Source organism: Eurosta solidaginis, chromosome 5 (genome assembly GCF_040869045.1).
Source record: "Eurosta solidaginis isolate ZX-2024a chromosome 5, ASM4086904v1, whole genome shotgun sequence".
NCBI lineage: Eukaryota > Metazoa > Arthropoda > Insecta > Diptera > Tephritidae > Eurosta > Eurosta solidaginis.
Window position 1 is genome coordinate 123,239,125 of NC_090323.1, and position 16,790 is coordinate 123,255,914.

A 16,790-nucleotide genomic window follows, 5' to 3' on the forward strand; every position below is an offset into this window, starting at 1 on the left:
CTACGTAAATAAATTTAAATAAACTGTGTATGAAAAATACACTGAATTAAACTTAATAATTTGGAACTAAAAAGGTAGAGAAGCGTTGTGTGTGTGAGCGGGTGAGTATCTAAAATTGAAGCACAAAATGGTTGGCGTTAAAAGGCCAACCTTAAATGGCGACCGTGGGCCGAAGGCCTGCAAGTGCGGCGAGTGGCCATTCAAGCCTCCCAACAGGCACTAATTAAAGTGCAAAAATCGAAAAATTAATTATTAACAAAATTACAACATATACACAAAAATCAAAAAAGAAAAACTTAAAATCTTAAAAATTTAAATCGTATCTTAAAATTCAAAAATTTAATTAAAAATGAATTAAACAAATACAGTTTTTTCCTAAAGAATTAAAATTTAATTTACACAAAATTTAAAAATTTAAAAACCATAAAAATCCAAAAAAAATACAAAACTTACAAAAACCCTACAAAAAAAATTTTAATACCACTTAAAACTCTACAAAAAAAAATTTACAAAATTTAAAAACCATCACAAAAAATATATAAAAATGCAAAACTCTTACAAAAAAATTAAAAAAACGAAAAACCTTTACAAAAAAAATGTTCTTTCGAAAACTATAAAAAAATTACAAAACATTTACAAAAAAAAATCTACAACAAAAAAAGTACAAAATCAAAAATTACAAAAAAAAAAAACAAACATTTAAATCAACTACGAAAATTTGGAAAAAATTTTAAGTATATGGCAGTGTAGCGGTGCTGGTGGTTTATGGCAGTGGCTAGTGGAAAAAAATTATTAGTTGGAAAAACAGTTAAGAATATATAATACGTATGATGCAAAAACTAATTAAAAACGGAAATAATAAGAAATTGTTTTTACTAATAATAAAAGAAACTAAACGGCAGCAGAAATAATACATAATTTAACATTTACACTTAAAACAATAAAAACTAAAGTTCTGGAAAACTGTACCAAATTCTTGGTGAAAAAACAAACGGCACTAGCCACGCCACATCAATAACGGCAAACCACCGTTCGACCTGAATAACGGAAAAAATAAGTGACGCCATCCAAAAGCAGCAGCATCAGCATAACATGCACGCAGTAGCAGAACTCACAGCGCAGCAGTAGAACAACAGGTACAGCAAGCGGTAAATCGAGCCAAGCAGTAACTGGTATGGTGTGCAAAAATTTTCCATTATTAAAATTAGCTTAATATTTTTCAATTTTCTTCAATAAAATGAAAACACATTTTATATTATATTCACAATTTCAGTTTTGACACTAACTCTTCATACTCATTAAAATGTAATATATTTTATATTATACTCATATATTTTTCTCTTAAATTTTTAAATATTATTTTTGCAAACTCATTGCAAAATACAAATAAAAATTAACTTAATTAAATTAAATTACTCACAATACTTATTACAAAAAAAAAAAAATGTTTCTTGTATTATATTCATACATATTTTTATATGTGTAGGATTATAGGTAGGCACTGTGAGACAGGGTCGGACAAAAACAGAAAAAAAATTGTTTTCCCATAATTGCATTGCTTCAACGTTTTGATTATTAAAACAATTGCCAAACTCAATAAACGTTTTTTTTTTCTAATTTTAGTACCACTCTGCCCTACAGTGGGCTTTATCAAAAACAATACAAAAATAAAATGAAACATAATTTTTTTTTCATAAAGCGGTGGTTCCGTAATTAACCAAAAAGATTTTTTTTGCGTAAACGGTGGTTCCGTACAAAACCAATGGAAATTTTTTTTTTAATCCCGGTGCGTCCGAGGATATTCGTATAACAAATTTGAAAAGATGCGGTGCGCCCGTATCTATAAAAATAAAACCATACAATTTTTAATAAAAACGGTGCGTCCGTAAAAGCACAAACACATTGAGATCTTTTTAATAAAGCGGTGCGTCCGTTATCAACAGCCAAGTCCTTTTACCAAAATAAAATATTTTCCTTTGAAATCAATTTAAACTAAATTACTTCAATATACATTCAATTTATCATTAAATATTCAGTCTTTCATTAAATTGCCGGATAATTCTTTCAATTTCACATCAACATTCAATTCAATTTCAATTTCTGTTAAACTTTCGTAAGCAATTTCTACAAATTCGACTTTAATCAGCTTAAATATTTCTTCTTTGCTTCCTACTACATATGTTCCTTAGAAACCAAAAAGTAGTTCCCAGAATCTCAGAACAAGACTCAGATTCCGAAAATTCCAAAAATTCAGATTCCAATTCCAAAAATTTTAATTCCGAAAGTTCCGATTCCGAAAATCTTGATTTTAAAAGCCCAGTTTCCGAAGGCTCAACCACATATTCGCCCAGTACAATCAAAAACCTTGTTGTTAGACTTTCTTTGTCCGGAGAATTTCACGGATTTTAGGAATTGCCCGAAACAAATATTTCAAATTCTCCTAATTCCGATACAAATATGGCGACTCCTGAAGAAAAAAGGACGTTTATCGGCATATGTGCTGGTATTATGCGTGAAAATTATAGCGGTGAGCCCCTAGGCCTCGAATCTTTCACTACTAAAATTGAGTTAATCGAACAATTTGTCGACGAAAATTTAACTGGCATTTGTATTTCATATATTAAATCCAAACTCGATGGTAAAGCTTGAGGAGCGATATCAACTCAGTACTTTCAGTTAACGATAGCACTACGTAACCGTATAAAACCCGACAACTCCAAAGTTGTGGCCGGAAAAATTGCAGCTTTGCAAGTTAATAATAATAATTACACCGATTTTGCAAAACGCGTCGAAGAATTGTCTGACGCTTTAGAGCGTTCGCTCATTATCGAAGGAATTACTAAGGACAAAGCCCATGAAATGGCCATCGAGCAAACAGTTAATGTTTGTCGATTGAACGAAAAACCAGTTTAGTTAAATCAATCCTCGCTTCAACCAATTTTTTTGATTCCAAGGACGTAGTAGCCAAACTGATTGTAGAGCAATCAAATGAAATAAAAGAACGTCAAGTTTTAGCATTTATGGCGCGGAACAATAACAATTTTAGAAATTTCCAAAGTAATAACCGAGGTCGAAATTTCCAAAATCAAAGTCGTAACTTTAACAATTATAGACAAAATAGACCATCTTTTAGTAACTATGGCAACAACTTCAATCGCGGAAATCAAAGGCAAAATTTCCGTTCCGGCGGCGGAAATCGGAATCAGCCTAACAATAACAATAATAGCAACAATAGTCGTACTAGCAATAACAACGGTTCTAACACTTCCAATAATAGAGGTAGAAATGCAAGCGTCCGGGCTTTAAACAGGGAAGCCCCTCAGGAGCGAACACTGAGGGAGGACGAGACAAATTACTAACTGATTCAGCTCACAATTTTTCTTCTAAAAACGTTTATTGTCTTAACTTAAATTATTCTGATTTTATACAAATAAATATTACTGGCTCTAACAAATTTTGTACATTTCTAGTCGATACACAAGCCGACATTTCGTTAATTAAAATTTCTTCTCTTAATAAAAATTTGTCAATTAATAGCAATGATACAATTAATATTACTGGAGTAACTACAGAGACAGTTTCTACATTAGGTACTTTTACAACTAACTTACACTTTTCAAATTTTTATATCAAACATACGTTGCGCGTGGTAGACAATGATTTCAACATTCCATCAGATGTAATACTTGGTAAGGATTTCCTAAAAACAAATAAATGTGATATCAGCTATGGAACAAATTGCATTTCCTTCTGGATAGGCAATGAAAAGATCGCACTTCCCATCCTTCACGAAATGGAGAGCGATACATTTGTTATACCACCTCGTTGCGAAGTTTATAGAATTTTCGCCTTGGAAAAAGACTCAGAACCACTTTTCGTGGATTCTCAAGAGATTTCTGACGGTGTTTTCACAGCGAAATGTATAGTTGATACTAATAATCCGATCATTAAGGTAATAAATACCACAAATAGCGTAAAATACGTAAACAACCACAACATTCAAACCGAAAAACTTTCTAATTATAACGTTTATAAAATCAATAACCCAGTAAAGCAAGATAGTCGTATCAAAGAACTTAAAAGCACTTTAGAAAAACAAATACCTAATTATGCTGAAAATAAGCTTATTAACTTATGTTTACAATATTCCGATATTTTTACGCTAGACAATGATAAAATGACAATAAAAAATTTTTATGAACAAAAACTAAGACTAAACGATACAACGCCAGTATACATTAAAAATTACCGCCTACCGTATTCTCAACGCGAAGAAATAAATAAACAGGTTAATAAACTATTGGAAAACGATCTGATCGAAATTGCTGTTCGAATTATAACAGTCCCTTGATTTTGGTACCGAAAAAAGACCTAAATGGCCAAAAATCGTATAGAATGTGCGTTGACTTTAGGGCTGTAAATAAAAAGTTAATTGCCGATAAATTTCCTTTGGCACGTGAAGACGATATTTTGGATAACCTTGGCCGTGCGAAATTCTTTTCTACTTTAGATCTTTTTTCGGGTTTTCACCAAATTCCACTTCACAAAGATTCAAGAGACATAACAACTTTTAGTACTGACCGCGGAGCTTTTCGATGGAAGGTTTTACCATTTGGTCTAAACGTAGCTCCAAATTCATTTTCAAGAATGATGTCAATTGCATTTTCTGGTATTTCACCCAACCAAGCCTTTATGTATGTAGACGATATAATAGTAATTGGATGTAGCGAAGCACATCATCTCAATAATCTAAAAAAAGTTTTCCCTGTAGGAAGTTCAACTTGCGACTTAACCCAAAAAAATGTAATTTTCTTAGACCTGAAGTAACTTTCTTAGGGCATAAATGCTCAGCAAATGGTTTGCTACAAGACGATTCAAAAATTGAAGCAATTAAAAGGTATCCTAAGCCACGCGATAAAGATGCTGTCCGAAGATTCATGGCATTTGCAAATTATTATAGGAGATTCATTCCAAATTTCGCTTCTTTAGCAGCTCCATTGAATCGTTTGAGTAGAAAAAATGTTGAATTTAATTGGGATACGGCATGTGAGTTAGCTTTCGAAAAACTAAGAAAAAGTCTGATTTCTCCAAAACTATTACAATATCCAGATTTCACCAAGGAACTTTTAATTACGGTTGATGCTTAAAAGTTAGGTTGTGGTGCGATACTGAGTCAAAATCATAACGGTAACGACTTGCCAATTTGTTTTGCTTCAAAATCCTTTAGCAAATCGGAACAAAATAAAGCAATAATAGAATTAGAACTTTTGGCAATATATTTTGCAATAAAGCAATTTCGTGCATATATTTATGGCACTCACTTCAAAGTTAAATCAGATCATCGTCCACTAGTTTATCTATTTAATATGAAATATCCGTCGTCGAAACTTTCCAGAATCCGTTTGGAATTGTCCGAATATAATTTTACCATAGAATATATTAAAGGAAAATCCAACGTAGGTGCAGACGCATTATCGCGAATTTCAATTCAAGAACTTAAAAAGTCCAATAACCAAATTTTAGCGGTACAGACGAGGTCTATGACGAAACGTTACGAACAATTACAACAATCGGCTGAAGACATAAACGAAAAAATGTCAAATTACAGGTATTCGACAAGTTTTCATATAATTTTTCCAAGAAAATCTATAAGATAAAAAGCCAAACATGTCATGACAACGATAATGATAAAATCAATTTAAAAATATATGCGCATTTAAAACATAAAAAACTCGAGTTACTTAATATTGTGTGTACCAACAAAATAATGCAATTAGATGAATTACTTTTGAAGCTTGAAAAAGAAGCTGGTAAACACAGTATTAAGCAAGCAGAATGGCAAAAAGATGATCAGTTATTTAAATATTTTTCTATTTCAAAATTTAAAAATACAGGGAATTCAATTTTACAAAATTTATAAATACTATTAATAGAACCTGTCGAAACAGTTACGGACAACGACAAAAAACTTAAATTAAAGGAAATTTACCACAATGACGCGATATCAGGAGGTCACTGCGGAAATTAAAAGCTTTACGCAAAAATACGTACAAAATATTATTGGAAATGTATGACCTGTGACATTGCCAAATACGTCAAAAATTGCAAAAAAGGCCTTTTGAATAAAGTAAAGCCAAAAACCAAAGAAAATTTGGTGCTTACACCAACACCCTGCAAACCTTTCGATGTCGTAGTTATAGATACAATAGGACCATTGCCTGAGTCGAATAATGGGAATAGGTTCGCGGTTACCATTATGTGCGACTTAAGCAAATACCTAGTTACAATATCAAACCCTGATAAGACAGCAAAAACAATTGCAACAGCGATTTTTGAAGGCTTCATCCTCATTTATGGCATAATGAAATCAGTTGAAACCGATTTAGGAACCGAATATAACAATGAAATTTTCTCTGAATTAACTAAACTCCTAAAAATCGAACATAATTTTTCTACAGCTTACCATCATGAAACCCTAGGTACAATTGAAAGAAATCATCGGGTGTTTAATGAATATTTACGAGCTTTTCTAAATGATAACTTCCCCTAATGGGACGTTTATTTGAAATATTTTACATTTTTGCATAATACAACTCCTAGTACAGTTTTTGATAATGGATTTACTCCATACGAATTAGTATTTGGTGGAAATGTTACCTTACCAAATGAAGTTCAAAAGGAACAAATCGATCCAATTTACAATGTTGAAAATTATGCAAAAGAAGTAAAATATAGACTACAAAAAACACATAAAATAGCAAAAGATTTAATTAATAAACATAAAATTAAAAATAAGGATCTTTATGATAAGAGGGCGCGTCCGTTAGCAATTAATATAAACGACAAGGTAGTAGTACAAAAAGAACCTAGAAATAAACACGAAAGCATTTACCAAGGACCATATATAGTCACAAAAATTGATGGAGTTAAGGTAAGGCCACATTAGGCTGCACTACGCAGCACTGCACTGAACTACAAAATATTCTTTGCATGTATTCTTATGAGGCAATTCACACCTAGCGTCAGCAGCACTGCGCGACCCGGCACAGCGCGGCAAATTTGATCAACTAGGCAAAAATGCCGCTTTGGGAAGTGTCGCGCAGTGCTGCTGCCGCTAGGTGTGAATTACCGAGCGGCAAAATATGTTTACAATATTATTATTGGCCTAGTTTAATATATTTACAAAATGCAAATAAACGAGGAACAGCTTATTATTTTAATAAGTAATTATCCCGAACTTTACAATTTACAAAATGAGCATTACATGAATACTACGAGGAAAAACAATATCTGGGCCGAAATCTCAAAGGAAATTGGAGCAGATGGTGAGTAAACTGTTTTTGTTCTTGCGTTTGCATTTTCCGAGAGGTTGCGTAGAATATATCCATGTTTTAGTTAAATAATAAATAATTCACGCTTGCAGACAGTTTACAGCGAGGGTAATGAATTTGTTGCAACAGGTGATAAACTATAATCAATTGCGCAAGGAGCCAATGGAGACACTAAAGGTTTAATCGTGGTCTTTCCGCTATTATTGTTATGGCTTAAAAAAGCCTTAAAGGTGACAGTGTAATCGAACTTTACCCCTAAGACGTTCAAAATTTGCGTTTATTTGTTCGGTGAAGGTACCAGGTCGTGCGAGCTGAAGAAACCAGAAAGTCTGGGAAGATAGCAGTTTATTCTAGAAACTAATTCGTCTATTTGTAGGGAAAAATCAAGAGGAGCACAACGCAAATTGGAAGAGAAGCTCGGCCTTAGATCTCTTCGGAGGTTATCGCGCCTTACATTTATTTTTATTTTATAAATCGTCTATTGGAGGGCCAGGTTCGGTTGCCATTATCGTGCAGTCGTCGGCGTAAGAAACTATAGTTGTTGTTGTAGCAGTGCTTCGCCATCCAATAGGTGTGACCGATCACAAATTGTGATCAATATCCTCTAACGGGAGTCTAAGGAAACTTGCTGTTTCAACAGGGGTGGACCATAATGTGAGGGGTGTTAGAGGTGTTGGTTCCACATTACAATTAAAGAGATGGTTGGTGTCATGTAGGGACACATTGCAAGCAGGGCATACATTTAGTATGTCGGGGTTGATTCTGGATAGGTATAGGTTAACCTGTTACAGTATCCAGATCGAAGTTGAGCTAGAGTGACTCGCCTTGTATAATCTATCTAATCTAATATATATTATAAATGGGAAAGTTTGGATGTTAAGATGTTTGTCCAGACGTTTGTCTTTGTGACTCAATCGCGCAAGAACGGCTGGACGGATTTGTATGAAATTTGGCACGCATATAGCCTAATACGGGTTCATTTGAGGTACCTTCCGGCATCATTGCTAGATGGTTTTCGGGATCCGTCCAGGATCCAATCAGGGTCATTTCGGGACTATTTCGCGACTAATACGGGATCATTTGTTAACCCTTTCGGCATCATTTCTGTATGGTTTTCGGGATCATTTGTGATACCTACCGGCATCATTTCTGGATGGTTTTTGGGATTCGTCCGGGATCCCGTCTTGGTCAATTCGGGAATTTTTTTCGACTAATACGGGATCATTTGCGGACCCTTTCGGCATCATTTCTGTATGGTTTTCGCGAGCCGTCGTGGATCCCCTCGGAGCCATTTCGGAACTTTTTCTGGAGTATGTCGGGATAATTTAGGGACCCTTTCTGGATATTTTCTGGATGGTTTTTGAGATCTGCCCGGGAGCCCGTCAGGGTAATTTCGGAACCTTTTCGGGATCATTTTGGAACACCTTCAGGGATTATTTCTGTGTGGTTCTCTGGATACGTCTAGAATCTTGTCGTTGTCATTTCGGTTTTTTTTGGGACTATTCCGGGAACTTTTGGAGACCATTTCGTAGATTTTTCTGGATAATTTCGGAATCATTAGGGATAATATCAGGTTATCAGCTCATTTAGTTCTTTTTTTTTTTTACTCAATTACAAAAATAAAATGCATTAGACAGAAAACAAAATTTTAAACAGATAACTTGATAAGCAGGCTAATGCGAATAGCCCATATATTTAAATTTCTCCTTGCGGACGGGGCCGCGGGTAAAGGCTAGTATTATATAATTAAATATGGATATAAAGTTTTTAACTTTAATATTGTATTTGAATTTATTAAATATATCAAGCCGTTTGGCCAATTTGTGGCATAAAAAATATTGTATAATATATAATTAAATATGGATATAAAGTTTTTTACTTTAATATTGTATTTGAATTTATTAAATATATCAAGCCATTTGGCCAATTTGTGGCATAAAAAATATTATATAATATATAATTTAATATGGATATAAAGTTTTTTACTTTAATATTGTATTTGAATTTATTAAATATATCAAGCCGTTTGGCCAATTTGTGGCATAAAAAATATTATATAATATATAATTAAATATGGATATAAAGTTTTTTACTTTAATATTGTATTTGAATTTATTAAATATATCAAGCCATTTGGCCAATTTGTGGCATAAAAATATTATATAATATATAATTTAATATGGATATAAAGTTTTTTACTTTAATATTGTATTTGAATTTATTAAATATATCAAGCCGTTTGGCCAATTTGTGGCATAAAAAATATTATATATTATATAATTAAATATGGATATAAAGTTTTTTACTTTAATATTGTATTTGAATTTATTAAATATATCAAGCCGTTTGGCCAATTTGTGGCATAAAAAATATTATATAATATATAATTATATATGGATATAAAGTTTTTTACTTTAATATTGTATTTGAATTTATTAAATATATCAAGCCGTTTGGCCAATTTGTGGCATAAAAAATATTATATAATATATAATTAAATATGGATATAAAGTTTTTTACTTTAATATTGTATTTGAATTTATTAAATATATCAAGCCGTTTGGCCAATTTGTGGCATAAAAAATATTATATAATATATAATTAAATATGGATATAAAGTTTTTTACTTTAATATTGTATTTGAATTTATTAAATATATCAAGCCATTTGGCCAATTTGTGGCATAAAAAATATTATATAATATATAATTTAATATGGATATAAAGTTTTTTACTTTAATATTGTATTTGAATTTATTAAATATATCAAGCCGTTTGGCCAATTTGTGGCATAAAAAGTATTATATATTATATAATTAAATATGGATATAAAGTTTTTTACTTTAATATTGTATTTGAATTTATTAAATATATCAAGCCGTTTGGCCAATTTGTGGCATAAAAAATATTATATAATATATAATTATATATGGATATAAAGTTTTTTACTTTAATATTGTATTTGAATTTATTAAATATATCAAGCCGTTTGGCCAATTTGTGGCATAAAAAATATTGTATAACAAATTTCGATTTTTGGCGACCTTTAAATTTAACAATTATTTCTTCAAACTGTTTGAAACCAGTTTGAAGAAATAATTGAAATATTGTATAATATATAATTAAATATGGATATAAAGTTTTTTACTTTAATATTGTATTTGAATTTATTAAATATATCAAGCCATTTGGCCAATTTGTGGCATAAAAAATATTATATAATATATAATTTAATATGGATATAAAGTTTTTTACTTTAATATTGTATTTGAATTTATTAAATATATCAAGCCGTTTGGCCAATTTGTGGCATAAAAAATATTATATAATATATAATTAAATATGGATATAAAGTTTTTTACTTTAATATTGTATTTGAATTTATTAAATATATCAAGCCATTTGGCCAATTTGTGGCATAAAAAATATTATATAATATATAATTTAATATGGATATAAAGTTTTTTACTTTAATATTGTATTTGAATTTATTAAATATATCAAGCCGTTTGGCCAATTTGTGGCATAAAAAGTATTATATATTATATAATTAAATATGGATATAAAGTTTTTTACTTTAATATTGTATTTGAATTTATTAAATATATCAAGCCGTTTGGCCAATTTGTGGCATAAAAAATATTATATAATATATAATTATATATGGATATAAAGTTTTTTACTTTAATATTGTATTTGAATTTATTAAATATATCAAGCCGTTTGGCCAATTTGTGGCATAAAAAATATTATATAATATATAATTAAATATGGATATAAAGTTTTTTACTTTAATATTGTATTTGAATTTATTAAATATATCAAGCCGTTTGGCCAATTTGTGGCATAAAAAATATTATATAATATATAATTAAATATGGATATAAAGTTTTTTACTTTAATATTGTATTTGAATTTATTAAATATATCAAGCCATTTGGCCAATTTGTGGCATAAAAAATATTATATAATATATAATTTAATATGGATATAAAGTTGTTTACTTTAATATTGTATTTGAATTTATTAAATATATCAAGCCGTTTGGCCAATTTGTGGCATAAAAAATATTATATATTATATAATTAAATATGGATATAAAGTTTTTTACTTTAATATTGTATTTGAATTTATTAAATATATCAAGCCGTTTGCCAATTTGCGGCCTATCTCAGAAAACGTTTGAAGAAATCCATATTTCAGATTTTGTTTAAAAACGCCTTATCTGACCTCAAATTCAATACATTTTGACATTATGCATAAAATCCTGAGATAGGGCGTTTCTGAAACAGCTGCCGAGATAGAACGATTTTATATGGTTAAATTTAGATTAGTTGTTTACATTAGTAATGTATTTGAATTTATTAAATAAATTATATAATTTAACTTCGACGAGCTCCTTGTAGTGCAATATCATTCTGCCATGACACGGTTCCTTGAGGTGAATTGAAGTAGTCCTTAAGTTTATCCCGTACCTGTATGGCGTTATTTACAAAATTACCTCCTATACGGGGAAGATCTCTCAAACGAAGCTCGCCACAATCTTCGTATTCAGTCTGTACTGAATCATCTCTTAAAAAATTGTGCAGAGCATAAGTGGCCAGGATGACATTATCTACGTGTTCTGGGCTGAGGCATATTTTTCGATAGTACACTCGAAATTTCTGAGATAAAATTCCGAACGCATTCTCGGAAACTCTTCGGACTCTGCTGTGCCTATAATTATAGACCTTTTTCTTCATATCGGTTAGTTGTGAGCTAGGATAAGGTCGCATAAGATAGGGTTTCAAAGGGAAAGCTTCGTCACCAACTATAACGTGTGGTATTTCAATGTTAGTTCCTGGCAATTTTTTTGTGCCTGGTATATTCAAACTGTTATTTTCCAGTCGCCTAGCCAAATCTGAACGCGAAAATATACCAGCGTCGCTATTTTTCCCCAAATCGCCTACATTGACATAAATGAATTTGTAGTCTGCGTCTACTAGGGCGAGCAGAACAACAGAAAAGAACTTCTTATAATTGAAGAAGAGGGAGCCCGTTTTTGGGGGAACGAAAATCTCCACATGTTTTACATCGAGTGCTCCTATGCAGTTACTATAGTTCCATTTTTCAGAAAATTCCCTTTCTATTTTCTTCCATGTGCTCTCATTAGGTGTTGGCATTACTACTTCTGACAACACGTCCCATAATGCTTTGCAAGTGGAATGCACTATATCTGCTACTGTTGAGTTTCCCAATCGAAAAGAAGACGCAATTGTCTTGAATGAATCGCCTGTTGCAAGAAATCTGAAAAAAAAAACAAAGATATAATATGAGTATTGTTTTTTTTTTTATTTCTAGAAACTTTATGTAAAGAAAAGTGGAAATCTCTAGGGGATAGCTATTCGAGAAATATTAAAAAACGAAAAACCAGAAGTGGAGATGGTGCGTCCGCCTGTAAAAGGTGGAAGTATGAGCGTCAGATGGAATTTCTCCGCCCTTATATACAGTAACGACAAACTAAAACAAATTTCCAAAGGTCCGAATCGGCTTATGAGAGCTTTAATGAAGAGTCTTTGCAAGATGACGATACTATAAGCCTACCCCGAACTTCTTCATCGACAACAAGAACATCAACTCCTAGTGCCAAGAAAAGAACTCATCAGTCGCAACCTTCAGTAGCTAGTGTTTTACAAAATTTTTTAACCAGTCGGCAAACAGAAGTACCGCAATCAATAGCAACTGGAAGTCCAATACATTCCTTCTTCAAGGCAATGGCAGACTCCGTTTCAGTTTTACCCTTGGACTTGCAATTGAAGGCAAAGAATAAAGTTTTTTCAATTGTGTCAGAAGTGGAAGAGGAACATTTAGAAAGGAGCTCAAGGAGTACTCAGCAGGTCTACGATGATCGTTCGCGAAACTCGGCAGATGTACATATTCAACAAGTTGAAGAACGTTATATTGAGCACCTCGAAAAATATTTCATGCCTATATGACACTACTTCCTTTTCGTGTATTTTTCTTGTATTTTTTTCTAAATTTTTTATCGTGCTCCTTCTTAATACGGCTTCAGTACTGGTGTAAGTGAGTAAACTATGTATATTCAAACAAAGAAAATACAAGAAAAATACAATATGTTTGTTAAAAACCAATCAGCCAGTTTGAATTTCGTTAGGTTTTTGTGCCATTTTAACAACCAAAAATTAATTTTTTTTTTTTGGAAAAATTTGTGCATAAATACAAAACGAAAATCAAAGTCCTGGAGAAGTCATTTAAACCAAAAAGGAATCCATAATTTTCACTCATTATTTTCTTTTGTTTTATTGTGAAGAAACTTCACGAAAAATAAAGTTTTCAAAATGAACAAAAACATGTTTCGCTCATTTATTTTGTGTGTAATGTTGGTCTCGTCTTCGCATATGAGTTATTGTTATTGTAATTTGCTTTTCCGATAAAGTTTCGTCCGCTTTTCTAGTTTGGAATCAAAGACATTCATATACGGCCTTATTAACCAAACCTTATTAATCAAAACAAGAAAGCATAAAAAAATTTCGTAATTGTAGCAGCATAAGTATGACAAGAAAAAATTTTAATTTAGGTACATTCGATTATTGAATATAAAAGCATTCAGGCTGGGTGCTAGTTCGCCTAAATTGTAGGTACCTGAACTAATATCCCACTGAAAATTTCCAGCACTGTCATAACTTAGGAAAAAATCTATCGAAACTGTTCGAGTTTACTTGACAGTTTATATTGTTAGCTTTTAGGAAAATTTAAAAATTTGCAGGGTATTTGCGTATTTGTTGGCGCTGTTGTAAATTTATTAAAATATTGGTAACGTTTTACAAGACATGGTTTTCTGTTCAAAGAAAAACTATGAATCGGGCCCCCATTTTCAATATTCCCGGCGTTATTTTTCATAAACATTTGGTATTGCGGCGTTTATAAAACATTACCCAAATATTTCATTGTGCTACCCAACTGTAACGTTTCCGGTTGATATCCCTTCTTGCCTTTTGACATAGATATTCTCCGATTCTGTCAAGCTTATTTGGCGAGCTGAGCTAGTAAAATGTTAACTTCTTCATGTTTGACTTAACAAGACTATCCTTCGGATTAACTGGAAATATATTATCTACAAGCCGTTTGTAGCGGTGATTTCTGTCGAAAGATATATAAAAAAACAGAAAACGATCCCGAGAGGGTCCGAAATATGGGGCCCTATCTATAGTTTTTTGCACAGAACACCTTTTCGCGTTGGCGCCTTTCGACCGCGATTTAAAAAAAATAAGGTAAAAGTCTAGTTGAGGGGTCAACTGCTAATACGCGTCCAAAATTATCGAAAAAGGTGTCAAACGACGCTTCTTGACATCAGTATTAATAATCCGAAGGTGATAAATAAAACTTTTAACTTGTTCAATAAATGTTAACGAAAAACCGAAAAATTACCCCGGGTCCTTCCGAAACGTGGGTGCGATCCATACCCTAGGACTGGACCATATACTCCAGCTCAGCATGACATCAGAGTAATCCATGGAGTACCCACATGAATAAACATCGTGTAGTGATTACAATCGTTAAAAACGATCAATGATGGGCTTATAATATGTTCGTGTAGAAACATGAGTTGGTTCATTGCTGCATTACAGTGGAGTATAATGCTAAGTACTCCAGTATGACACAAGTGGACCACATCATCCAACCATTTTTGCAGGGTAGTATTTTTGCGCTGAACACATTTTTGCGTTGGCTTCCTTTAGCCTCGCTTATAAGAAATCACCCTGGCCGGTCCACCAATGGAGTGGGATCAAAAATAAATCCGTGCAAAATCCCTTTGTACACAAAATTTTTTTTCAGTGCACAACAACATGACAACAGCCACATGAAAATCACCAAGAAAAATTCCAAGCATAACTTACCTCAAGGTTACCATTAGTCTTTCTTCCGGACATATCGCTCTTCTAAAAAAGGTGTCCTCTTTTTTAATGTGAGGCAGCATTAAGGCTAACAATTTTTTAAACTTCTCTTCCGTCATGCGAAAGGAAGTGTAGAATTTTGCACCATCTTTTTTTAATCTTGGCAAAAGAGTGTGGAACTCTCCTTCCTCATATCTTGAGGACGAGATGTCGTGCAACCATAACCGCGGTCTTTTTCTTTTCCTTTCCTCTTCCTCGCACAAAAACGAAATAATTACAGCTTCAAAAACTGTGTCGTCCATTTTTTTTTTTTTTTTTTTTTGGGGTTTTGGGAATTGAATCTTTCAATTCCAAAGATGACAAGAGGACCTTAAATTGCCCCTTAAATCGCCAGGTTAACAAACGAATAAGGGTAATATACTAGCAACATTTAGACGTGCCCAAGCAGATAACACATATCGCAAAGTAAAATCCCGTAGCACGAATTTTTTCCTTGTAATTGTTGAGCATATGGCTTGTTGTGCTTTATCAAGATTTGTAATTCTTCGGAAATTATATTTTTGTGTCATTAATATATAATTAGGGTATTTCAATCCCGTTACTTGCACTTTTTGTCCTTTGTGGAATTATATGTATGTTTTCACAAATTATACGTTATCCATTGCTTGGTAAAATCACTACAAAAAACGATGTTTCTGCTTTGACGGTATACTTGCGAGTGTCTTCCATTTTGCAAACAAAAATAAAGTAAAACTTTTGCCGCAATTTGTCGCTCGATTGCCGCTTAATGTGAATTGCCAAATTTGTCGTACTGTGAGGCGCCGCTGCCGCTACATGTCGCGCCGCTTAGTGTGCACGCACCTTTAATGTTACGGTTTTTGATGAAGTAAATAAAAAGGAAAAAACCGTTCACAAAAACCGAATCAATAAGGTAAACTGAAAATTTTTTTCTCATACAAATTTACAAACTAGCTTGTAATTAATTTTAAATTTTCACTACTCTGTTATTGAAGCATGAAATTTCAAATTAAAATTTATATTAATATACGAAAACAAAAATTTCAATTTGCATGTAAATAAAACCAAATGTTTAGGCCCAATGCCTAACTTTTATCTGATTGACGGCGCCCCTCCCTAACGTTTTGATAATATTTCCAGCCACCCTCACTCACGCCGTATTTGTGTGCATGCATGCACATGCATGCGTTTCATACGCATGCACGTGTGTGTGCGGGTTGTCAGCACCCATGCACGTATATGTGGGGGTTGTTGTGTGTGTGGCTTTTTCCCCTCCTTAATACCAGAGGACTTTTTCGCGGCTTAGCGGTTGTCCTCAACGGGATAACCGGCCTCTTTCTCGATCGACCGCCAACCAGCACACATCGCAAGGATCACCATCGTCACTTAAAGCGCCAAGGTAATATTGTATCAACACTGTATATATTCCCATCACTCTAAATTAAAGTATTATTTTATAACGAGGAATTCCTCTTGTGTTTTTATTTATTTCTTTTGAGCGAACCATCCACTCCAAGATCGACCCGTGTGCGCCTACCCACTGCCGG

General features: G+C 32.5%; 1 long non-coding RNA gene across 1 annotated transcript; it reads left to right on the forward strand.

Moving 5' to 3' along the window:
- The first annotated feature begins 7,134 nt into the window (after window positions 1-7,134).
- Window positions 7,135-13,457, forward strand: LOC137252153 (uncharacterized). Its single transcript, XR_010953457.1, has 2 exons — window positions 7,135-7,325; window positions 12,671-13,457. It is a non-coding gene; the product is annotated as an uncharacterized lncRNA (long non-coding RNA).
- Window positions 13,458-16,790: the final 3,333 nt, after the last annotated feature.